Genomic DNA, 26,546 nt, shown 5'->3' on the forward strand with positions numbered 1-26,546 from the left:
GATCGTATATCTACATAATATTTATAATAAAATAGAATTGAATATGGTGTATTTATTAATTACACAAAATTTAAACACTTCATAAAACACACAGCAATGAAACACTGTTTTTTTTACTGTTCGTTATCTCATTTCGAACCATACAGATACAAAATTCACTCTTTACTGCAAGTTTAGTCAATGCATAAAATTGATTTAAGCAAATTTTTTCTATGCTATTTGCTGATAACGCGACATACATAAATTAACAAAATCGGTCAATTTCAACCAACTGCAGAGTGGAAAAAAGTAACTAAATGTTGCCTAATAATATCACTATAAATTTTTAAAAAACAATATAGACATTTACCCCTTCATGGTGCACATACAGATTTTTGTTGAACTGGGCAAGACATAAATTTAATGTTTTAATTGGGCAATAATATTGACTAACCAATTCATGTTGCTCAGTCTGTAGTTTTTAATTTAGCGTTTTGTATAGTGTTGTCTTTGGTCTTTTTCATTCTTAGTCACGGCGTTGATAGTTTTTTTTTCGACTTATGGGTTTGAATGTCCCTTTGGTATCTTTCGCCACTCTTCGGTATACAAACAGACCAAACAGGAAAAGTGGAGATGTATACTTCAATTAATAAACGACAAAACTGTAAAACAGGAAGCGAATAAACCTCAGGCATTGGGAAATGAAATTTGGCCACCAAACAGCAGAAGAATTCTCTTTCATTTTTTGTTTAGAGGAGATATGTGATTAATTGATATCAATTTTTTCAATATTAATGAGTTCCAAGGGTATATACTAAGTTTTATTTATTACTTAAAGGGGACTAGCCATTATATTTGGTTTTACGTTTCGTTGTATCTCATCTTATTCTGCGATGATTTGTTTCTGGTCTTTATAATTATTTGTTGTTTTTAGCAGTATAAGTAAATGAGCTCTGGTCTTCCTACAAACTATTTTATTCGATTCATGACACATACACACGACTTTTTAATGGTCTTCCTATAAACTATTTTATTAAATTCATGAAACATTTTTGTTAACGACGTCTACATTTATGTTTAAAAACCATCATAGACCGATGAAGTAAACATTGGCATAGTAAATTCCATCTTGTATATTACTACAAAGATGGTTTTAAGTTTAAAGGGATCGAAATTGAATTTAAATGAGCCAAGAAAGTGGAAAATGTCGGTTTAAAAATAGTTTTCCTAAAAATAGTAATATTGAATATTTTATAATAGATTAAATTACCTATGTTTTTACCGAAAGGATATAACTACTTTTAACGACAAGATAGTAAGATAAATACTTTTAAACTCATTTGCTTCTTCGATAATTGAATTAGAATAAGGTAGAATATAAATTGCTCATTAAATAGATCGGTTAATTTAGTTTTAACTACCAAAACAGATGTAAATAAAAATTAAGTAAGAATATAGATTATTTGAGTTTTAGTAAAAAATCAGGTGTAATTGTTTCTTCAGTTCTTGCCGAATGGAAAAAAAATTTTGCCGAATAATTTCAATTATGACTTATTAGCATATGCAACGTACAAAAATATGTCATTCAATCTTACATGTCATACGAAACATTATCAACTTTGAAAACTGAAGTTTTTCGTTCGTTCTAAAAATATTAATGTAAAATGTTATCTAATTGCTTGAATAAGTATTTTAATTTGATTTTTTTCCCACAAAAGGATTGTAAATACCAGCCAAATGATTTTTTCAAAGACAGTCACGATAACATTAGAACCCTGACGCAAAACGACTTAATTATCGATAAACTTGATAAACATTTATAACTTTCAACCTATAACCAAGGGAGGTTATTGAATTAAAAGGGCAAGTCACACACCAAATCAATCCTACCAACACTAAGAAAAACGGTAGACGAAAATGTTACGTTACACACACGAAAAAACCGCCACAAACGACACTCAGGATGTGTTTTCGTATCCACCTTTAGGTAACCTATGTGTTCAAAAAGTTTCAATAAAGGACTGCCACTGAAAAAAGAGGGTTCGTTCGAAACCATAAGTTACCTTAGTAGATATAATAAAATGTGGTATGAGTGCTAATGAGTCAACTCTCCATCCAAGTCACAATTTATAAAAGTAAACCATTATAGGTCAAAGTACGGCCTTCAACACGGAGCCTTGGCTCACACCGCACAGGAAGCTATAAAGGGCCCCAAAAATTACTAATGTAAAACCATTCAAACGGGAAAACCAACGGTCTAATCTATAAATAAAAAACGAGAAACGAGAAACACTTATGAACCACATCAACAAACGGCAACTACTGAACCTCAAATTCCTGACTCAGGCCAGGTGCAAACAATTGCAGCGGGTTTAAACGTTTAAATGGTACCAAACCTTCACCCTTGTCTGAAACAATAGTGTAACATCACAACATAGAAAGACACACTATAAAATATCAATTGAAATGGCTTAACTCAATCAAAAGACATACTAACACAAGTGAACATACACTGAACGAATAAATTTGATCTATTTAGGTATATATCCAAAATGACCATAAGTTTGCAAAATAGATATGTGAAATTGTAAATTTTCATTTTGTATTTTTTTAATTTTTTTAATCTCAGTGTGTAACTTCTATTTCTCACTGCGTATTTGTAATTCTCAGTGTGTAACTTTTTAATCTAGGTGTGCATTTTCAATTTTCAGTGTTTAATTCTACGTAGTATACATTTATCCTCTTTTTAAATATTTGTTTATTGTTTAGCTCACTAGGCCCTGTGAACCTAGTTATCTATTGCCATAAGTTTGTGTCCGTCGTCGTCGTCTTCTGTCGTCGTTATAAACTTTTTTTGAAATCTTTCACCCGTCAATGAATGAATGAATGAAGATTCAGTGTATTATCATAAAACATATAATAGACAGACAGAAACTATAAACAGCAAAAACGATTGACAATGCAATACAACCATCAGTTGATTTCCATATTATAATTATTGCCCGTAAATGAATTTTTATGAACCTTGGATGTGTTGGGGTATTGTCTCGAAAGTGTAATGGGAAAGAGATCAATTAAAACAGCAATTTCAGATCTACAAATCAATTTATTGGTTTGATGTTTTAATGACTACTCAGTGGAGAGCCATTTCAATCAATGATATATGGTATACCCCTTGATTGAACTTAAATGCTCTCGGAAACCTGTATGTTTGAACAGAAGTAATTTGTTTTTAAGACACTGTTTGATTTAAAAAAAAAAAAGTAAAAACTCAGAATTCTGTATTTTCCAAACATACATTCGCGTATCTGTAGCTGTCAGTTAGTATTGTTGCTTACGTTTACATAAAAATTGACCCAATGACATATCTTATGTCGTGCCGAAAGCTGTAGATAAGATGTAATACCAACTACAATTTCCTTTTTTTTGCTTTGTAAATCAAGCATTTTCAAAAAATAAACAACCAAGTTTAGATTTATTTTTAATAAAGTCACATCGTTTTCATTATCAGGAAGAAAATAATTTGCCATTACTTGAAAATAAAAATGCATGATAAGTTTTAATATACCAGGCTTATAATTTGGTATGCCAAACGCCTTTTCATGCACATAAGGCTCATCAGTGGCGCTCGAATCAAAACAGTTGCAAAAACAAATCACATATTTCGAAATTGAAGTCCGAAAATACCGAAAAGTTGTCCAAAATACGGCTACGGCAATATTACCTGAGGATAGAGAAACATAAGCGTTAGGAAGGAATATGTAAGTAATATACAGTAAAAATATGATTTTCGAAGTCAAACTTATTAATCATGTCGAGTCAAGATGACATGTTGAAATGTTAACAAGACTTTGCTCCTAAATTGGTGGCAAAACTGAAATCTTTTATTTGCGTTAGGAAAAACTTTGTTATCCTTAGGTTCGTATTGATTAGTCTTAAGTTTTCTATGTAGTGTTTTGTGAATTTGTTTGTTTTTTTGTTGTTGTCTTTCGTGCTTTGCCATGGCGATGTTATGTGTTTTTAATTTCTCCTTGGTGTCTTCCGCATCGTTTTAGCACGATTTCAACAAACCAAAAATGTTTAATTTCGTTAAAATTAAAGGAAAAAAGTTTGCATCATGCGTTTTTAAATATCGTAGACTGTTTTTTTAATGATTCTTATTTTAGCACATAATTACGCAGTCGTTCTACAAAATATGACTTGAAATTGATATTGTGAATAATTGAATACCCTACCTAACATCCCAACTCCTTTGTTCTAACAGGGGTGACCTGAGTCGGATCACACCTACCAGATCACCCTTCCTTGAGTTTCTTTGTTCTGCATGCTTTCTTTTGTTCTGTAACATTTCGGCGGGAATGTTGTACACACAATAAAACTTAGAAATAGTTATTCGGAATAAAGACTAACTTTTAAAAATTTCATGTAGAAAAAATCCACTAAATTTCCATGAGTGAATCAATATTAATACCAAAATATGCCATCTTCAATGACCTGACAACAGTATCGTAACTATATCCTTTCTGAATAAGTCTGTTTAAAGGTTTGGTTAACTTTTGAGGAGAATGGCGACATTTTTGTGCTTTGTAAAGAATATTACCATAAAAGATTGGATGTGAAATACCTGAACGTATAAGATGTCTACATGTTGATTTATATTTACGAATAATGTCCTTGTACCGATGATAAAATTGAGTAAATGTTTTGACTAGTTTGTGATATCGAAAACCCTGGTGTAATTATTTTTCAGTAATACAGAGATTTCTTTCGTTAAAATCAAATACGTTGTTACATACACGAGCGAATCGAACACGTTGAGATATATAAACACCATAAGATGGTGACAAGGGAACGTCACCATCTAAAAAGGGATAATTAACAATGGGAAATGAAAATTCATCTCTTTTATCATAAATTTTGGTATTAAGCTTCCCGTTAAAGATATAGATATCAAGATCCAGAAAAGGGCAGTGTTCATTGTTAGTGTTAGCATTATTTAAAGTCAGTTCAGCAGGATAAATCTCTCTAGTGTACATACTGAAGTTGTCATTATTGAGAGCCAATATATCATCCAAATATCTAAAAGTGTTATTAAATTTTTGAATCAGATGTTGTTTCGATGGGTCTTTGCTGATTTTAGTCATAAATTGTAACTCATAACAATACAGAAAAATTTGCACCTACTGGTATTGATACCAACACCATTAGTGTCCTGAATCTAGTCAGTACAAAAAAATGTGGTCGATTTTTTAAAGTCATGGAAGTTTTGAATATTGTATAAGAATTTGTTAAATGTTGATATGTATATGTCTTATTTTGTGTGTTTGATTTTTTCGTCTGTTTTAGGGTTAATTGTATGTCGTTTTTTTGCTTGTTCATTGTCTTTAATTCGACATGTCATGTCTTTCATTTGCAAAGTCATGACATTTTTAACATTCGAGATACACTTCTTGTTGACAGAGAATATCATTTGATAAATTTAAAACAAATTGAAATTGTAAACAAAGTTTTCAAACTTTAAATGTACAACCAAAAACATAGATTGAAATATGTTTTTGCGTGTTACGGGATCTGGTTCTGTATGCTGAGTGAAGCAAATAATGATTTTTGACAATTTTCTAAAAGAAATGTTTATGCTTTTGTAGGCATACTCTTATCGAGAACGCATAGACCATTTAACTATAAATGAGATGATCAGAAATCACAGACATAGCTTGGATGAAAATCTAAGAAGTCGACTCAGAAGTGTCCGACTGCATATTTCGGATTACTTAGATGGAGAATCAAATGTTGAAGTTTTGATAAATATTCCAGATGCTTTGTACGAACCAATAAAATATCGGTCTGGCAATGGCGAAAATCAACTTACAATTGACATTGACCATTATGGAGTAAATTACTCATGGACACGACGCACCTTTACAAAAAGAGCAAAAGAATTTTTTGGTGGTGTTGTGAAGAAAGTAACAGGGTTTTTTGGTTCAATTTGGCGTGGAATAAAATCTATCGGTGGATCAGTTACGAAAGCCATAGGATGGCATTGAGCTACATGAAATGTTTTGTTATTGTGAAACGATCATTTCAAGCAAAGTTAACTTTTTCTTTTTTAACTTTATTTTAGGAACTGAAGAGTATTCATGTACAAATGTATTATTCTTGTGTTAATTGATAACAAAAATATGGTATGTTTAAAAAATCGAAAACTTCAGAATTCTAAATAAAACGGTATTTGTCACTCAGCTATTTCTTGTTTTGTACGCTAATTCATCAGCAAAACATGTTAAGATTTAATTCTTGCAAATCTTTCTTTTATTTATTTAAGACCTATTTACATGGGGTTTTATTTCACGCTTCATGTGCCATTTGAATAAACATTTCATCTCTTATTTATTGTTTGAATCTTTAACTAAACCTGTTTTGTATAATAACGCAACTGTCATTGGAAACATATGTTATTGTTCAGATATCTATATAAGAAAACCATTTCAGCTTCAGTAACTGGGGAGATTGTTTGTTAATGCTTTATTCAGTACTCTTTTATCTGTAGTTTTGCAGGCTTTGCTTTTCGTTTTTACTGCATCGTAGTGTTCAGTGTTATTCTTTAACTAATTCTGTGATCTACTCGGTTCATATAACTTTCCAATGGTAAAAATTAAGGATGGCAAGGGGGATGGATTCTCAGTAGAATTAAACAACATGTATATATATTTACCTGTCTAGTATAGACAAAAGCCTAAAAATGACCTAATGGAAACGACACTATTGATGCCGATTTAGAGCTAGAAAAATGGTATGAACACTTTTTAATAGGAAATCTTTATTTCAAATTCACTAGGATGTATGCGATCAACAAAGTCAACATATTGTGAATTGTTCAGTCAAAGGATCTGATCTTTCCGAAAAGTGAGGTAAAAGTACAATTATAGCTTCCTTTCATTCTTCTTAAGTAGCTATATCATACAAAACATGTAAAGCTCTAAATCGCCCTTAGTCACATTAAAAAATAAATATGAACAAATTTATCGGAGAAAGAGTAAAAAATTCCCAGCATTATGTCATAATTTAGACGTGTTATCGTCTAAAGTACATTTGTAAGTGTAAGGCAAATTACAAAATAATTATCCCGATATACGTTCATATAATGCCTTGTTTTCAGCTGTATAACTTCATTTAAAAAATGTTTTATTATCTCTGACTTCTAAATCAAAGTAGATCACCAATATGATAAACAGCAACCATAAGCAACTACTGAATTACAAATTCCGGACATGCAAATCAAATTAAGGCGAGGGTTAAACATCGCTCAAACCTTGCATGTTTTCCAGCATTGCTTTACAATATAAACGTGCTTTGACCTATGATAAATGAGTGTAAGTCAAAGGAGAAGGCGCGCCAAGACCTTTTTGTTTTAAAAATCGAAGTGCTTACAATAAATAGGATGAAAAAGAGGTGGACGATACCAAGAGAACATTCAAAACTCATGAGTCCAGTCAAAGAAAAACTGACAACGCCATGTAAAAAACAAAATCGACGAAAAGACGAACAAGTCCACAAATACTAATATCATCCATATGTATGTGCAATAATGTAATAATAAATTTGAAATATCCTGAATATTCACAGAGGGCATGAGCTAATACAGATTTATTTTTACTTAAAAAAACACCAATATTTGAATATTGTGACTCGTATTTGCAGATCCAATAATCCAGTAAAAAATTTACCAAAACCTCTGCATTCTGTTCACAAAAAAATCGTCGAACGATAACGTCAAAGATCACAAACTACTTTGATTTTGTATCACTCAATCTGTCAAATTGATAAAAATTGGAATTAAAAGTTTCTATAACAAAATGGGTCAAACAAAGCCCTCATCGCACCCTGTTTTTTTATTGTTTTTTATTTATAATGCTTAATATCCAAACTAGGTCTTGCAGCAGGTAGTTGTACATCCTTATTTCAAAAAGAAATAATTATGCAACGTTATGTTTATCGCCTTAAAGTAAAGCCACCTTGTATCGTACTCTTTTGTACAAGCATTTAAATTAAAAACTTTCTTAGGAAGATAACTAATAAATTGCAGATTTATGATTAACGATAAGAAATTGTCTCCAGTGTTTATACAGTTAACAATGGTTAAGAGGAATGTGTAATTTCTTAAGTTAGATACAGAACAATGACATGTATTGTAGAGTTCTGATTTGGCCAAGTGTTTATAAATATTATCAGTTAAAAGGGAATAAGTATGCAATTCAGAATATTTAGATAAAAAAGAGTTTATGAACTATTTCTAAATATGTCTACTTATGCAGGCAAATTTACCACTCGGGTTGAATTTGTTTAATCCGTGCTCGAAATCGAACGGCGTTCTATACAATCGATTTACAGGTGTTTATAACTTCTAGTGAACAAATCTATATTTAAACAGGGGAAAGTACATACCTGTTCCTGCTGTTCTCCTTATACATTCTGTAAATTCCAAAAATTATTCGCCTCTTTAAATACTTATATTATATGCAAACAATTTTAAATAGTTATTTTTCAAACACATATATAATAAACTATGGTTTAAAGTTGTTTCGTCACGCAAATGATTTTAAATTAAAAACAAATTTTGTCTGCTTATCGAACCTTAGTATTCTAAACATCACTATGAATAAGCATTTCTTAATAGTAAAAAAAAAAAAAGGAAATTAGTCAATTGTAGAATAAGTAGAACAGAAACGAACCAAACTTTCTTTGAAGATATTACATCATGTAATGCACGAATCATGCAAGACAAAACCCATTATACCCAATAAATACTAATAGTTCCATTCCTTTTCGAATGAATTTTCTCAATTGCTAAAGTTTTACAACCTGTCTGACAGGAAGTCACGGTGAAACTGTTTTTAAAGGATGTCTAGATTTAGGTGATAAGTCACATTTCTTGGAGTCGCATTCGATGAAAAAGGAACAACTACGACAAATGAAGATATTCCACGGTTAACTGTGATACATGTTCTCATGAAGATGCATTTTCAATCAAAACTTACTGTCTATTCTAAGATTGATCTGAAGTTGTGTAGCAGTTATCGATGTTCTTCTTTAGTTAAAGTTAAATGAATAGATGGAAACGACATAGTCACCACTCTGTGTTAAACATTCAGTGTGTGGATAAAACCTGTAGATAAAGGATAATCTTAGCTTCTTCTGATTCTTCTTCATCTTAAAAGAGTTTCTTCAAACCTTACATTGGCATGTGCTTCATACGAATAAAAGACAGAGAAGAGGAGAACAGTTAATTGTTCGTTATAGGAACATACGGTCTTCAACACAAAACAGTTATCTACAAATTATACTGAACTCTAAATAGTTTTGGTTCTACCAAGAAGCTGTCATTAAATTTAACAAAGTGTTTCCCCGCACTGCTTAACATTTAGATGTGTTAGGTTTGGCATGCCATGAACCCAGGTTCAACCCACTATTTTTTCTTAAAATGTCCTGTAACAAGTCAGGAATATGGCAGTTTTTATCAAATAGTTCGTTTCTATGTGTCTTGGCGTTTGTTTTTGTTGCACTTCGGTGTTCCTGTTCTTCCTTTGTTTTCCTCTTACATTTGATGTGTTTCCCTCGATTTTGGTTTGTAACCCTGATTTGTTCTCTCTAAATCGATTTATGACTTTTGAACACCGGTATACTACTGTTGCCTTTATTTAGGGTCTAAACAAAACGAAAGGCTAATTACCCAAAAGTTCAAAACTGATAATGGTTCAACTGTCGTCTTGAGAACATCGACAGGATCTGATTTCGATATACCTCATCACTCTAAGGATCACGTTAAATCGGCTTTTCAGAGTAGAAAAAATCAATGAAATGACAAATTTAGATTTTGAAAAAGGACATCAGTATAACTAGTTCTGTTTAACCTTTCGGAACTTGGCCAAAAGTATAAAGGAAAAGAGTGATACGTATGTTTTCCCACGTACCTTAACATAAGACAAATTGCACAGGTTATATTTCTGGAGGCTTGAGTATTATCTTGTTCTTCTTCATAGGGCTTGTTCAAATCCATAGGCTATAATACAATCAATATTTACATGTTTACTGCGAAACATTCTATATTTAAAGAAGAAAAATTACATACATATTCCTGTTTTTCCCTTAATATATTTCATGAATTCCACAAAAGGTTGAGAGACTCCTGCATTGATTTGTTTAACTAAGAGCTTCACGTTGCTTCTTCGTTTGTTTATTGTTTAAAAGAACTTTTACATTACTAATTGAAACAAGTGATTTCTAAAAGTTCAAAAACAAAGGTTTCTTCTACTTAGCAAATCTCAAACCTCTAAGGATCCCTTTAAATCGGCTTTTCGATGTAGAAAACATAATTAATAAATTGAAGAATAATTATTTCTAAGTAGAAACATAATTTTAACTATTTTCAAAACTTTACAACATATAATGCATCGATGATTCTACTCATAACTTTTAATTTCCAATCAAAAATCAAAAGTTCAATTTCTATTATGAAAGAATTTCAGGAATTTGAACGACAGAAATCACAAGAAAAAGTTTTGGTTAAAAATATGTGAGACATAACACAGTATCAAAGGATCTGACCTTTCATCGATATAAGACACCTAAATGATCACTGAAATTTCTAAGTCATATCCTAAAGTATTTGCAATTTTCAAGAAGACCCTGTTTGATATCAATATCATATGAGGAAAGTAATAAGTCATTAAGAAGAGGAGGACAGTTGTTTTCCATGGGACCATACATGTATGATCTTCAACATTTAACAGCTATTTACTTATTGTGTAAAATTCAGAATTGCCCGGATTCTTCTAAAAAAAAGGGAAAATTTATGAAACCCTCTCCTTCAAAAATCAGAGTTGATAAAATTGTCAAGAGAAGGATAGAATGAAAAATTCTTTTGTGTAAAGTATTTATAGCAGATCCTTGTAAGCGGTTTGAAATTAGTCACGATATACACAACGAAAAGGGTTGTAAAATAACCTGCTTAGACTCAGAACATTGATATAGCAACAACAGAGTTCTGTCTAACCTTTTGGCCAACGGTAAAAAGGAAAACAGGGATATGTATGTTTTTCACCTCATCTAAATATAAGACAAATTGCACAGTTTCTATTTTTGGAGCCTGCAGTTTTCTCTGTTTCTACCTTATAGAGCTACACTAGAATCGTTTTTTACATTTTTTCTGCAAAACATTATATATTGATCAAGGGAAATTACACACATGTTCCTGCTGTTCTCCTTATACATTATGTAAATTCCAAAAGTTTATGGTCCTTCGAAATACTTATATAATATGCAAAGAGTTTCACATAATTATTTTTGTCAAACAAGTATATAATAAATTATGGTTTAAAGTCGTTTCTTCACGCAAACGATTTGAAATTAAAAACAGATTTTGTCTGCTTATCAAACCGTAACATCCTAAACATTACTATGAATAAGCACTTCTTATAGTAAACAAAAATGGAAACAAGTGAAACTGCGAGCTACTGCTCACTAATGATACCCCCGCCCAAATATTTCAGTAAACAGGAAGTTGTTGAATGATAAATCTGAAAACGCATCACACAGTATAGCTGACTCATATAAACCCTGAAACCATATTTCAGAAATCCTTGTAATGTAGTTCCTGAGATAAATGTGACGAAAATTTTCAACTACTTGGATGTCATGTGTAAAATGATGTATGTGTTCGGTTAACAGGAAGTTGTTGAGTCATGAATCTGAAAACGCATCACACGGTATAGCTGACTTATATAAACCCTGAAACCAAATTTCAGAAATCCTTATGATGTAGTTCCTGAAAAAAATGCGACGAAAAATATTCAAGGCACAGACAGACGGACGGACGGACGGACGGATGGATGGACAGATGGACGGACGGACAGACAGAGGTAAAACAGTATACCCACACTTTTTTAAAGCGAGGGTATAATTAGTCAACTGCCGAATAAGTAGAACAGGAACGAACCAAAATTACTTTGAAGATATTACATCATGCAATGCACGAATCATGCAAGACAAAACCCATTATACCCAATAAAAAACTAATGATTTTTCACAATTGCCATAGTGTTACCACCTGTCTGACAAGGAATTCATCGAGAAACTGCTTCTAAACGGATGTTAAGTTTCGGTGATCAATCGCATTTCTTGAAGTCACATTCGATAAAAAAGGGACAATTACGACAAGCGAAGAGATTCCAGGGTTAACTGTGATACATCTATTTATGAAGGTGCAATCTCAATTAAACATTACTGTCTATTTTAAGATTTATCTTAAATTGTGTAGCAGGTATACATGTATCTGTGCTATTCCTTAGTTTAAGTTTAATGGATAGATGGGATCGACATAGTCACGACTATGAGAAATATTCAGTGTGAGGATAGAACTTGTAGACAAAGGATAATTTTAGATTCTTTTCATTCTTCTTCATATGTTGAGTTTCTTCAAAGCTCATATTGGCGTGTGCCTGATACAAATAAAAGACAAAGAAGAGGAGAACATACGGTCTTCAACATAAAACAGTTATCTTCAAATTATATTGAGCTCTAAATCGTTTAAGTTCTACCAAGAAGCTGTCATTAAATTTAACAAAGATTTATAACATGTTTTCCAGCATTGCTTAACATTTGAGATGTGTTAATGTCTAAACCAAATGTAAATGTAAGACGAATTACACAAAAATTCAAAATTGTTCAACTGACGTCCTGAGACCGTCCACAGGATCTGATTTCGATAGACCTGAACACTCTAAGGATCACGTTGAATCGGCTTTTCAGAGTAGAAAAAAATCAATCAAATTCTACATCGATTTAGAGAAAGGATGTCGGTATAGCAAGTTCTGTTTAATCCTTTGGAACTTGGCCAAAAGTATAAAGGAGAAGAGTGATATATGTGTTTTTCCACTTACCTAAATATATGACAAATTGCATAGTTTCTATTTCCAGAGGCTTTAGTATTACTTTGTTCACCTGTATAGGGCTTGTTCAAATCCATTGGCTACAATACAAATGATATTTACATGTTAACTGCGAAACATTCTATATTAAGACAAGAGAAATTACTTGCATGTTCCTGTTTTTCCCGTAATACATTTGATGAATTCCACAAAAGATTGATACACGCCGTTTTTTAATTTCTTTAAAAGAACTAAAACAAAACGTTATAATTTTACATTGTTAATTCAAACAAGTGATTTCAAAAATACTCTTAGGATCCTTTCAAATCGGCTTTTCGATGTAGACAACAGAATTAATGACTTGACGAAAAAAAATTCAAAGTAGAAACATTATTAAACTACTTTCAAAACTTTACAACATATAATGCATGGATGATTCTACTCATAACTTTTAATTTTCAATTAAAAATCAAAAGTTAAATTATGAAAGAATTTCAACAATTTATCAAAAAACGTTTGGGTTTAAAATATGTGAGACATGACACAATATCAAAAGTTCTGATCTTTCATTGTTATGAGACACCTAAAGGGTCTAAGCCATGTCTTAAAGTATTTGCATATGCATTTATGATACCCTCTCCTACAAAAATCATCAGAGTTGATAAAATTGTCAAGAGAAGGGCAAAATGAAAATTCTTTCGTGTTGAGTATTCGTAGAAAATCCTAGTAAACAGTTTGAAATTAAGTCACGATATACATAAGGAAAAGGGTTTTAAAACAATCTGCTAAAATTGAGAACAACGATAAAGCTATAATAGAGTTCTGTCTAACCGTTTGGATATTGACCTAAGTATAAAAGGAAAACAGGGATATGTATGTATTTCACCTTATCAAAATATATGAAAAATTCCAAAGTTTCTATTTATGCAGGCTTGAGTTTTCTCTGTTTTTACTTTATAGGGCTTGTTGAAAATCAATGGGCTACAATACAATCGATTTTTACCTTTTTACTGCGAAACATGTTTAACAAGGGAAATACATACATGTTCCTGTTTTCTCCTTAGTACAATTCATGTATTTCGAAAAGGTTGATAGACGCCTGCATTGATTTCAGTTTTAGCTTAGAGTTTGACGTTGCTGCTTCAATTGTTTAGTGTTTAAAACAAGTAAAATAAACGTTATCATTTACATTGTTTATTCAAACAAGTGATTTCAAAAAGTTCAAAAACAAAAGCTACTCCTACTTAGCAAATCTCAACACTCTAAGAAACACTTTAAATCTACTTTTCGAAGAAGAAAACAAAATTAATAAATTGACACTTGTTTCAAATTAGAAACATTATTTAAACTACTTTCAAAGTATTATAACATATAATAAATGGATGATTTAACTCATACTTTCAAGTCCAATTCCTATTATGAAAGAATTACAACTATTTATCAAACAGTTTAACCTGGGAACGACAGGAATTTTGAGTAACAAATGTTGGTTCAAAATGTGTGAGACATGAGAAAATATCAAAAGATCCGACTTTTCATTGATATAAGACATTAAAAGGGTCACTGGAATTTCCAAGTCATGTCCTAAAATATTTGAATTTGTTTAGAAGCCCATGTTTGATATCAGTCTCGTATTAGGAAAGTAAATAATCGTGAAGAAGGGAACATGTATGGTCTTTAACATATTGTGTCAAGTTCATAACTGCCCGGATTCTTCTATAATAACTGGAAGAAAATTTAACGGAGTCTAAAACATATTTCAAGTATTGAACTCAATTTCAGACGTGTTAAAGTCTAAAGTTAATGAAAGGTAAAGGCGATTGATACAAATATTAAAACTGATATCTGTCTAACGTAGGTGTTATGATGATTTGTAGGATCTCTTAAAAAAAAAGGATGGTTCTGACTAACCTTTTGGCCAAAATTATAAAGGGAAACAGGGTTTTGTATGTATTTCACCTTATCTAAATATAAGACAAATTGCACAGTTTCTATTTCTCGAGGCTTGAGTTTTCTCTGTTTCTACATTAAAGGGCTTGTTTTAAATCAAAACACTAAAATATCATCGATTTATACTTGTTTACTGCGAAACATTCTATATTTAATACGGGAAAGTACACGCATGTTCCTTTCTTTCCTTAATACATTTGATGAAACCCAGAAAAGGTTGATAGATTCCTGCATTGGTTTTGTTTTTAGCTAATAGTTTCACGTTGCTGTTTCATTTGTTTATTTATCAAAACAACTAAAAAACGTTAGAAGTTTACAGTGATAATTCAAACAAGTGATTTTAAAGTTCAAAAACAAAAGTTTCTCCTACTTAGCAAATCTCAACACTCTGAGTATACTTAAATATTTTCGACTGTTTAAAGACACCCGCTACTAGTGAATCAACTCCTATCATTTCTACTTGCAAACATAAAAAACGAAAGAGGAGCACGTGTAAGACATGTAATATGTTAATCACTACTCCAGATTTCACTAGTAACTTAACAGGAAAAACTTATCATACAAAATCTTTTGAGCCTTTGGACTGTTCCACGGACTATGTCGATCACTGAATTGAATGTACTTTGTGTGGGCTACTTTATGTTTGTGAAACTCGATGAACTTTGCGTAAAAGAAGGAATCAACACCGGTATGTTAATAACGATCCGCAATTCATGGTTCTTTATAAACGTTTAAATCTAACCGGACTATGATATTTCTTTATCTATGAAAGTACGCATCATCGAGAAAATTTATCACTACACCAATAGCCCTATACTAAGAAATCTCCCTTCCGAAAAGGTAGCAAAATATTTTGAATAAGGGAGCTAAGTACTGCAATGCCCTATGGTTGCAATGATAACATCAAAGGAGTAGGAAATTAAGTCCAGCCTGCAGTGATGTAAATGTAATAAGTTTACTTAATACTAACTTAAGACCACAGCAGAACATTACCATCGACCGAATGTAAAAAAGTCTTCCAAATCTAGATCGACTTCTTGGAGCTTTGATGACCTTCTTTCACATCTTCATTATCCGCCGGGGTTACATTACAGTAGAACTATTTTTTTTTCACTGCTTGTTAATTTTCTTAAATGTTTGAGAGATTATGCACTTGACAAGAGATGCATACATACATTTTCTCAAATATACAGACTGGTCAGTATAATTTGTGATGTAGTTCTTTTTCAACCAGTAAGATTGAAACCATTACATGATGAAAACAGGAAACTCCTTCAAGTTCAGTTTTCTAATAAAGGAATCGATGCTAGCAACATCAGCAACGTTCTTCATCACAGAGAGGTAATATCTAAAATTCCAGTTTATTTTCAAAATCAGGCTGTTCCTATTCTATCCTACAATTACACCTAAAGTATTATAGTATAAGCATTGCAGGACCTTGACTTAAAAGAATACATAAAAACCCTTTGACATGTGACTTTTCCCACTCGCCTTATATTTACAGCCCCTTTGGCCATGTTATTACTAGGGATCTAAACATAATTCAACATGATCATTTTCGAAAGGTGATATCTCATGTTCCTACGTTCGGTGAACCCCAACACATCTATTGGAAGCCTTACTGATTCCATTAGAGCATAGGCTAAACGAGAAGAAGTTGAACCGGCCACTTTGTCCGAATGGGTTAAAGCAATCAGGTCTCTGATAAAACGTCGAATCCAAAATTTGAAAAACTGTGTGAATGATCGACCAAAGTCCGTATTCAGAGACAAAGAAACTGTTAAATGTCTAACATCTCTTCACGATACAATGTTGTTGTTCTTGCGGATAAAGCTTAAAATGATATTTCTTTCTGTATGCAAATCGTACTACTACGTGTAAAAGAATTAGAAATAAATGAGCACTCAGGTAATCCCACATACAAAAACATATCATTTGACAAGGAGGAGATTTTGGCGAATCATAAGTCCTTCATGGATTCAATGAACATTACATTGAACGGCAAATCCGAGGACTTACCTTGTTTGTATTGGATACATAAGCTTCAGTAGAAAACCAAACAAATTGATTGACAAACAATTGTTTCAAATTAGACACATTATTTAAACTGCTTTCAAAACTTAACAGCATATAAAAAATATAATGCATGGATGATTTAACTCATACTTTCTAATTCTAAATTAGAAATCAAAAGTTCAATTCCTATTATGAAAGAATTTCAACAATTTTTCAGACAGTTTAAACCTCTTAACGACAGGAATCGCAAGAAAAGATTTTAATTCAAAATGCGTGAGAGATAATTAAATATCAAAAGATCTGACTTTTTCTTGATAAAAGACATCTAAAGAGTCACTGGAATTTCTAAGTCATGTCCTAAAGTATTTGCGTTTGTGTAGAAGCCCCTGCAGTCTCATATAAGGAAAAAAAATACTCGTCAAGAAGAGAACTGTTGGTTCCAATGGGACCATACATGTATGGTCTTCAACATAAGATAGATATTTATAAACTGTGTCAAGTTCATAACTTCCCGGATTCTTCTATAACAACTGGAAGAAAAGTTAACGGAGTCCAAAAAATCAAGCATTGCATTCAATTAAAGACTTGTGGAAGTCTAAAGTTAATGAAAGATAAAGGCGATTGATAAAAATATTAAACTGATATCTGTCTAACGTAGGTGTTATGTTGATTTGTAGGATCGATTTTGACTTGTTTACTTTGAAACATTATATCTCTAATAAGGGAAAGTACACATTTGTTCCTGTTTTCCCCTTAATACATATGATGAATCCCAGAAAAGTTTGATACACATTAGTTTTGTTTTTAGCTCAGAGTTTAACGTTGCTGTTTGCTTTGTTTATTGTTTAAAACGACTAAAACAAACCTTAGGGTTTTAAATTGTTAATTCATACAAGTGATTGCAAAGTGCTAAACCAGAAGATTCTCCTTCTTAGCAAATCTCACAAATCCAAGGCTCCCTTTAAATCGGCTTTCGACGTAGAAAACAAATTAATGAACAGACTAATAATTATTTCAAAATTACAAATATTATTTAAACTATTTTCAAAACTTAACAAAATATAATGCACAGATGATTCTGCTCATATTTTAATTTCAAATTAAAAATATAAAGTTCAATTCCTATTATGAAAGAATTTCAACAATTTGATAAATAGTTTTACACCTGAACAACATACATCACCAGAATACGTTTTGGTTAAAATATGTGCGATATAACACATTATCAAAAGATCTGACCTTGCATTGTTATAAGACATTTAAAGGGTTACTGGAATTTCTAAGCCATGCCCTAAAGTATTTGCAATTTTTCTAGAAATCCCTGTTTGATATCAATATAATATGAGGAAAGTAATAAGTTATTAGGAAGAGGAGGACAGTTAGTTCCCATGGGACCATACGTGCATGGTCTTCAACATTTAACAGATTTTTACGAATTGAGTCAAGCTCGTAATTGCCGGGATTCTTCCAAAAAGAACAAAAATGAAAGAAAAGGGTAATATTTATGATGCATAGGCCTTCTCCCACAAAAATCGGACTTGATAAAATTGTCAAGGGAAGAGCAAAATGTGTCAAGTATTTATAGCAGATCCTAGTTAACGGTTTGAAATAAAGTCACGATATACATAAAGAAAAGGGCTTAAAAGAAATCTGCTTAGATTAAGAACAATGCAAAAGTTATAACAGAGTTCTGTCTGACCTTTTGGAACTTGGCCAAAGGTATAAATGAAAACAGGGATATGTATGTATTTCACCTTATCTAAATATAAGAAAAATTGCACAGTGTTTATATCTGGAGGCTTGAACTTTCTCTGTTTTTACTTTATAGGGCTTGTTGAAAATCAATAGGCTAAAATACAATCGATGTTTACAATTTTACTGCAAAACTTTCTATATTTAACAAGGGAAATTACATACATGTTCCTGTTTTCCCCTTAGTACGATTTATGAATTTAAAAAAGGTTGATAGACCCCTGCATTGATTTCGGTTTTAGCTTAGAGGTTAATGTTTAGCTATTTCAATTATTTAGTGATTTAACAAGTAAAACAAACGTTAGAATTTTACATTCATTGTTTATTGAAACAAGTGATTTGAAAAACTTCAAAAACAAACGTCTCTCCTACATAATAGCATATCTCAACACTCTAAGGAATATTCTAAATCGGCTTTTCGAAGTATAAAAAAATAAATAATGAATTGACGAATAATTGTTTCTCATTCGAAATATTATTTAAACTGCTTTCAAAACTTCGCAATTGTTCAGAAGTCCCTGTTTGATATCAGTCTCATTTGAGGAAAGTTATATGTCGTCAATATAAAAATAAGAAGATGTGGTATGATTTTCCAATGAGACAACTCTCCACAAGAGACCAAATAACATAAAAATTAACAACTAATGGTCGTCTCTTTAAAAAAATATTTATGGCAGATCCTAGTAGCCGCTTTGCAATTAAGTCACGATATACATAACGATACATTAGGAAACGTGTTTTGAAAATATTTACTTCGATTTAGAACAATGATATACGTTGTGTAGCTATAACAGAGTTCTGACTAACCTTTTGGATCTTGGCCAAAGGTATAAAGGGAAACAGGGATATGAATGTATATCACCTTATCTAAATATATGACAAATTGCACAGTTTCTATTTCAAGAGGCTTGAATTTTCTCTGTTTCTATTTTAAAAGGCTTAATGTAAATCAATGGGTTAAAAAATCATCGATTTTCACTTCTTTACTGCAAAACAGTCTATATTTAACGACTAAAAGTACACACATGTTCCTGTTTTTCCCTTAATACATTTGATGAATCTCAAAAAAGGTTAATACGTACGGTGACCTATAGTTGTTAATTTCTGTGTCATTTGGTCTCTTGTAGAGAGTTGTCTCATTGGCAATCATACCACATCTTCTTATTTTTATTATAGACTCCAGCATTGGTCTTGTTTTTAGCTAATAGTTTCACGTTGCTGTTTCATTTGTTTATTGTTCAAAACAACTAGAACAAACGTTGAAGCCCTGTTCGATATCAGTCTCATTTAAAGAATTTATAAGTCGTCAATATAAAAATAAGAAGATGTGGTATGATTGCCACTGAGACAACTCTCCACAAGAGAGCAAATGACATAGAAATTAACAACCTATGGCCGTCTTTTTTTTAAAAATATTTATGGCAGATCCTAGTAACCGCTTTGCAATTAAGTCACGATATACATAACGATACATTAAGGATGTATTCTTCTGACGTTTCAGTCTCGTTGAAATCTCGTTCTGCAATTATTTCCAAAATATGTGATATAAGTGGAAAATAGCAATGGATTTAATAAATATCATAATCAAACTGAACTCTGTGAAAAAAATTGTGTATTTACAATAAGTAGTTTTTGAGTAATAAATTTTTCAAATTTTATTACCAATCAAGTCAGTCTTTTTAGCCAATTTTTTTAGAAAATGGGAGAGGGGTACAAGAAATGATTTGACCAGAAACATGTACATCCCATATCACTTTTTTCTTTCCAAATTTCTACGATATGTATTTGTTCAATCATTTATAACAAAGAAATTAAAATAAAATGGATTTTGTTCTTAAAACAGAGAAAAATCATAAATTTACAAATTGACAGCATGGTAAATTTGACACGAAAAAGCATCAAAATATGATAAAACTTTCTTATATTAACACCTACCTTTAGCTTTTTTAAGTTAAATTTATTCAGATTGGTCCACTTCATCTTTATTGAAAGTATGAAAAAAAGTTTAATTGTAGAACTGTGATTTTTTTCACGATAATAGCCTAAAAATGGACAAAAAACTGATGAAAAATGGAAAAATCATCAAAATTGGGTACTTTTAAAGGGTCGTATCAAAAAAAAAGAAGTGCACCACCATATGATTTTTTCTTCACCAATTAATTTTTTACAGTCATATAAACCCAAAAATCAGGTTAAGAAAAAAAGTTTAATTCTAGAAACTTTTGGCTCCTCAGAGGGGTACATCCTTAAGAAATGTGTTTTGAAAATTTTTACTTCGATTTAGAACAATGATATACGTTGTGTAGCTATAACAGAGTTCTGACTAACCTTTTGGATCTTGGCCAAAGGTATAAAGGGAAACAGGAATATGTATGTATTTCACCTTATCTAAATATATGACAAATTGCACAGTTTCTATTTCAAGAGGCTTGAATTTTCTCTGTTTCTATTTTAAAAGGCTTTCTGTAAATCAATTGGTTAATATATCATCGATTTTCACTTCTTTACTGCGAAACATTCTATATTTAACAACTGAAAGTACACACATGTTCCTGTTTTTCCCTTAATATATTTGATGAATCTCAAAAAAGTTTAATACGTACGGTGACCTATAGTTGTTAATTTCTGTGTCATTTGGTCTCTTGTAGAGAGTTGTCTCATTGGCAATCATACCACATCTTCTTATTTTTATAATAGACTCCAGCATTGGTCTTGTTTTTAGCTAATAGTTTCACGTTGCTGTTTCATTTGTTTATTGTTCAAAACAACTAAAACAAACGTTGAAGCCCTATTTGATATCAGTCTCATTTGAAGAATGTTATAAGTCGTCAATATAAAAATAAGAAGATGTGGTATAATTGCCAATGAGACAACTCTCCACAAGAGAGTAAATGACATAGAAATTAACAACTAATGGTCGTCTCTTTAAAAAAATATTTATGGCAGATCCTAGTAGCCGCTTTGCAATTAAGTCACGATATACATAACGATACATTAGGAAACGTGTTTTGAAAATATTTACTTCGATTTAGAACAATGATATACGTTGTGTAGCTATAACAGAGTTCTGACTAACCTTTTGGATCTTGGCCAAATGTATAAAGGGAAACAGGGATATGAATGTATATCACCTTATCTAAATATATGACAAATTGCACAGTTTCTATTTCAAGAGACTTGAACTTTCTCTGTTTCTATTTTAAAAGGCTTTTGTAAATCAATTGGTTAATATATCATCGATTTTCACTTCTTTACTGCGAAACATTCTATATTTAACAACTGAAAGTACACACATGTTCCTGTTTTTGCCTTATTACATTTGATGAATCCCAAAAAAGGTTAATACGTACGGTGACCTATAGTTGTAAATTTCTGTGTCATTTGGTCTCTTGTAGAGAGTTGTCTCATTGGCAATCATACCACATCTTCTTATTTTTATAATAGACTCCAGCATTGGTCTTGTTTTTAGCTGATAGTTTCACGCTGCTGTTTCGTTTGTTTATTGTTCAAAACAACTAAAACAAACGTAGAAGCCCTGTTTGATATCAGTCTCATTTGAGGAATGTTATAAGTCGTCAATATAAAAATAAGAAGATGTGGTATGATTGCCAATGAGACAACTCTCCACAAGAGACCAAATGACATAGAAATTAACAACTAATGGTCGTCTTTTTTGAAAAATATTGACGGCAGATTCTTGTAACCGCTTTGCAATTAAGTCACGATATACATAACGATACATTTAAATATGTGTTTTGAAAAAGTTTACTTAGCTTTAGAACAATGATATACGTTGTGTAGCTATAACAGAGTTCCGACTAACATTTTGGATCTTGGCCAAAGGTATAAAGGGAAACAGGAATATGTATATATTTCACCTTATCTAAATATATGACAAATTGCACAGTTTCTATTTCAAGATGTTTGAATTTTCTCTGTTTCTATTTTAAAAGGCTTTTGTAAACCAATTGGTTAATATATCATCGATTTTCACTTCTTTACTGCGAAATAGTTTATATTTAACAACTGAAAGTACACACATGTTCCTGTTTTTCCCTTTCTACATTTGATGAATTTCGAAAAAGGTTAATACGTACGGTGACCTATAGTTGTTAATTTCTGTGTCATTTGGTCTCTTGTAGAGAGTTGTCTCATTGGCAATAATACCACATCTTCTTATTTTTATAATACTCTCCAGCATTGGTCTTGTTTTTAGCTAATAGTTTCACGCTGCTGTTTCATTTGGTTATTGTTCAAAACAGCTAGAACAAACGTTAAATCCCTGTTTGATATCAGTCTAATTTGCGGAATGTTATAAGTCGTCAATATAAAAATAAGAAGATGTGGTATGATTGCAAATGAGACAACTCTCCACAAGAGACCAAATGACATAGAAATTAACAACTAATGGTCGTCTCTTTTTAAAAATACTTATGGCAGATCATAGTAACCGCTTTGCAATTAAGTCACGATATACATAACAATACATTAAGAAATATGTTTTGAAAATTTTTACTTAGCTTTAGAACAATGATATACGTTGTGTAGCTATAACAGAGTTCTGACTAACCTTTTGGATCTTGGCCAAAGGTATAAAGGGAAACAGGGATATGTATGTATTTCACCTTTTCTAAATATAGGACAAATTGCACAGTTTCTATTTCAAGAGGTTTGAATTTTCTCTGTTTCTATTTTAAAAGGCTTGTTGTAAATCAATGGGATAAAATATCATCGATTTTTACTTCTTTACTGCGAAACTTTCTATATTTAACAACTAAAAGTACACACATGTTCCTGTTTTCCCTTAATACATTTGATGAATCCCAAAAAAGGTTAATACGTACGGTGACCTATAGTTGTTAATTTTTGTGTAATGTGGTCTCTTGTAATGAGTTGTCACCTTGGCAATCATACCACATCTTCTTATTTTAATAATAGACTCCAGCATTGGTCTTGTTTTTAGCTAATAGTTTCACGCTGCTGTTTCATTTGGTTATTGTTCAAAACAACTAGAACAAACGTTGAATCCCTGTTTGATATCAGTCTCATTTGCGGAATGTTATAAGTCGTCAATATAAAAATAAGAAGATGTGGTATGATTGCTAATGAGACAACTCTCCACAAGAGAGCAAATGACATAGAAATTAACAACTAATGGTCGTCTTTTTTTAAAAATACTTATGGCAGATCATAGTAACCGCTTTGCAATTAAGTCACGATATACATAACAATACATTAAGAAATGTGTTTTGAAAATTTTTACTTAGCTTTAGAACAATGATATACGTTGTGTAGCTATAACAGAGTTCTGACTAACCTTTTGGATCTTGGCCAAAGGTATAAAGGGAAACAGGGATATGTATGTATTTCACCTTTTCTAAATATATGACAAATTGCTCAGTTTCTATTTTAAGAGTCTTGAATTTTCTCTGTTTCTATTCTAAAATAGATATAGGAAGATCTGGTATGAGTGTCAATGAGACAACTCTCCATCCAAGTTACAATTTATAAAAGTAAACCATTATAGGTCAAGGTACGGCCTTCAACACGGAGCATTGGCTCACACCGAACAGCAAGCTATAAAGAGCCCCAAAAAATTACTAGTGTAAAACAATTCAAATGGAAAACCCAACGGTCTTATCTATATAAAAACGAGAAACACGTATGAACTACATAAACAGACGACAACTTCTGTAATCAGATTACTGACTTGGGATAGGTGCAAAAATTTGGAGCGGGATTAAACGTTTTAATGGTACCAAACCTTCTTCCTTTTCTGAAACAATAGTATAACATCACAATATAGAAAAACACACTATAAAATATCAATTGGAAGGCTTAACTCAATCAAAAAACGTAAATTAACACACAATGAACGAATAAATTTGACCTGTGACACCTGAATGCAAGTGATGATTTTCTACAAATTGTTTGATATTTCACAGCGATATCATACTTTAACTTTGTTTAAACCTGTTTATTTACGTTTGACTTTAATTATTTATCCCTTGTAATTTTTATTAACTGTGAATTTGCATTCAGTAGTCACAGGTCAAATTTATTCGTTCATTGTGTGTTAATTTGCGTTTTTTGATTGAGTTAAGCCTTCTAATTGATGTTTTATAGATAATTTGAAGAAACCTCCGTCATATTATACACAGGTAAATGAAAATAATTTTGTTGTTAAGTATACTTCTTCCCCTGTATTTAAAACATCTTCCGTTTAGGAATACTAAGAAATTTCTCTAATATCAATAAAACTAATCTAACACTTGGTACATAAGGGGTGAATATCAACAATAAAACTATACAATTAGTGCTAGATAAAACTTCCTGTACAGGTCCAAGAACAGCATCTAAGGAAAAATGAAATAATTTTGATGTTCATAGTACGAAGAAGTGAAAATTTATAGTAATACCAAATAATCAAAGCTGGTATATAGACAAGATCCATGTTAACACTAAATAACAAAAAAACATTACAAATAGTATCAACAGGTCAAATTAAAAAAAAAGTACGATTTGAGAGTACTCGCAGTTACTGACAGCTAGTTAAAAGCCAAAACAATTAATATTAAAAAATCATGCATCAGAGACTAAAATCAACTAAAATACATCCCAGGGATTTAGTATTTTAACGTCATTTTGTAAATCAATGGGATAAAATATCATCGATTTTTACTTCTTTACTGCGAAGCATTCTATATTTAACAACTGAAAGTACACACATGTTCCTGTTTTTCCCTTAATACATTTGATGAATCCCAAAAAAGGTTAATACGTACGGTGACCTATAGTTGTTAATTTCTGTGTCATTTGGTCTCTTGTAATGAGTTGTCTCATTGGCAATCATACCACATCTTCTTATTTTTATAATAGACTCCAGCATTGGTCTTGTTTTTAGCTAATAGTTTCACGTTGCTGTTTCATTTGTTTATTGTTCAAAACAACTTAAACAAACATAGAAGCCCTGTTTGGTATCAGTATCATTTGAGGAATGTTATAAGTCGTCAATACAAAAATAAGAAGATGTGGTATGATTGCCAATGAGACAACTCTCCACAAGAGACCAAATGACATAGAAATTAACAACTAATGGTCGTCTTTTTTTGAAAAATAATTATGGCAGATCCTAGTAACCGCTTTGCAATTAAGTCACGATATACATAACAATACATTAAGAAATGTGTTTTGAAAATTTTTACTTAGATTTAGAACAATGATATACGTTGTGTAGTTATAACAGAGTTCTGACTAACCTTTTGGATCTTGGCCAAAGGTATAAAAGGAAACAGGAATATGTATGTGTTTCACCTTATCTAAATATATGACAAATTGCACAGTTTCTATTTCAAGAGGTTTGAATTTTCTCTGTTTCTATTTTAAAAGGCTTGTTGTAAATCAATGGGATAAAATATCATCGATTTTTACTTCTTTACTGCGAAACTTTCTATATTTAACAACTGAAAGTACACACATGTTCCTGTTTTCCCTTAATACATTTGATGAATCCCAAAAAAGGTTAATACGTACGGTGACCTATAGTTGTTAATTTTTGTGTAATGTGGTCTCTTGTAATGAGTTGTCTCCTTGGCAATCATACCACATCTTCTTATTTTAATAATAGACTCCAGCATTGGTCTTGTTTTTAGCTAATAGTTTCACGCTGCTGTTTCATTTGGTTATTGTTCAAAACAACTAGAACAAACGTTGAATCCCTGTTTGATATCAGTCTCATTTGCGGAATGTTATAAGTCGTCAATATAAAAATAAGAAGATGTGGTATGATTGCTAATGAGACAACTCTCCACAAGAGACCAAATGACATAGAAATTAACAACTAATGGTCGTCTTTTTTTAAAAATATTTATTGCAGATCATAGTAACCGCTTTGCAATTAAGTCACGATATACATAACAATACATT

General features: G+C 31.4%; 1 protein-coding gene and 1 long non-coding RNA gene across 2 annotated transcripts in view; both read left to right on the forward strand.

Annotated features, from left to right (window-relative positions):
• Positions 1–26,546, forward strand: part of LOC127706126 (uncharacterized) — a 137,007-nt gene that overhangs the window by 21,558 nt on the left and 88,903 nt on the right. The window lies entirely within an intron of this gene.
• On the forward strand, positions 1,246–6,218 carry LOC127706128 (uncharacterized). The gene is made up of 2 exons (XR_007984240.1): positions 1,246–1,294; positions 5,625–6,218. It is a non-coding gene; the product is annotated as an uncharacterized LOC127706128 (long non-coding RNA).

Source organism: Mytilus californianus, unplaced genomic scaffold (genome assembly GCF_021869535.1).
Source record: "Mytilus californianus isolate M0D057914Y unplaced genomic scaffold, xbMytCali1.0.p SCAF_6, whole genome shotgun sequence".
Classification (NCBI taxonomy): domain Eukaryota; kingdom Metazoa; phylum Mollusca; class Bivalvia; order Mytilida; family Mytilidae; genus Mytilus; species Mytilus californianus.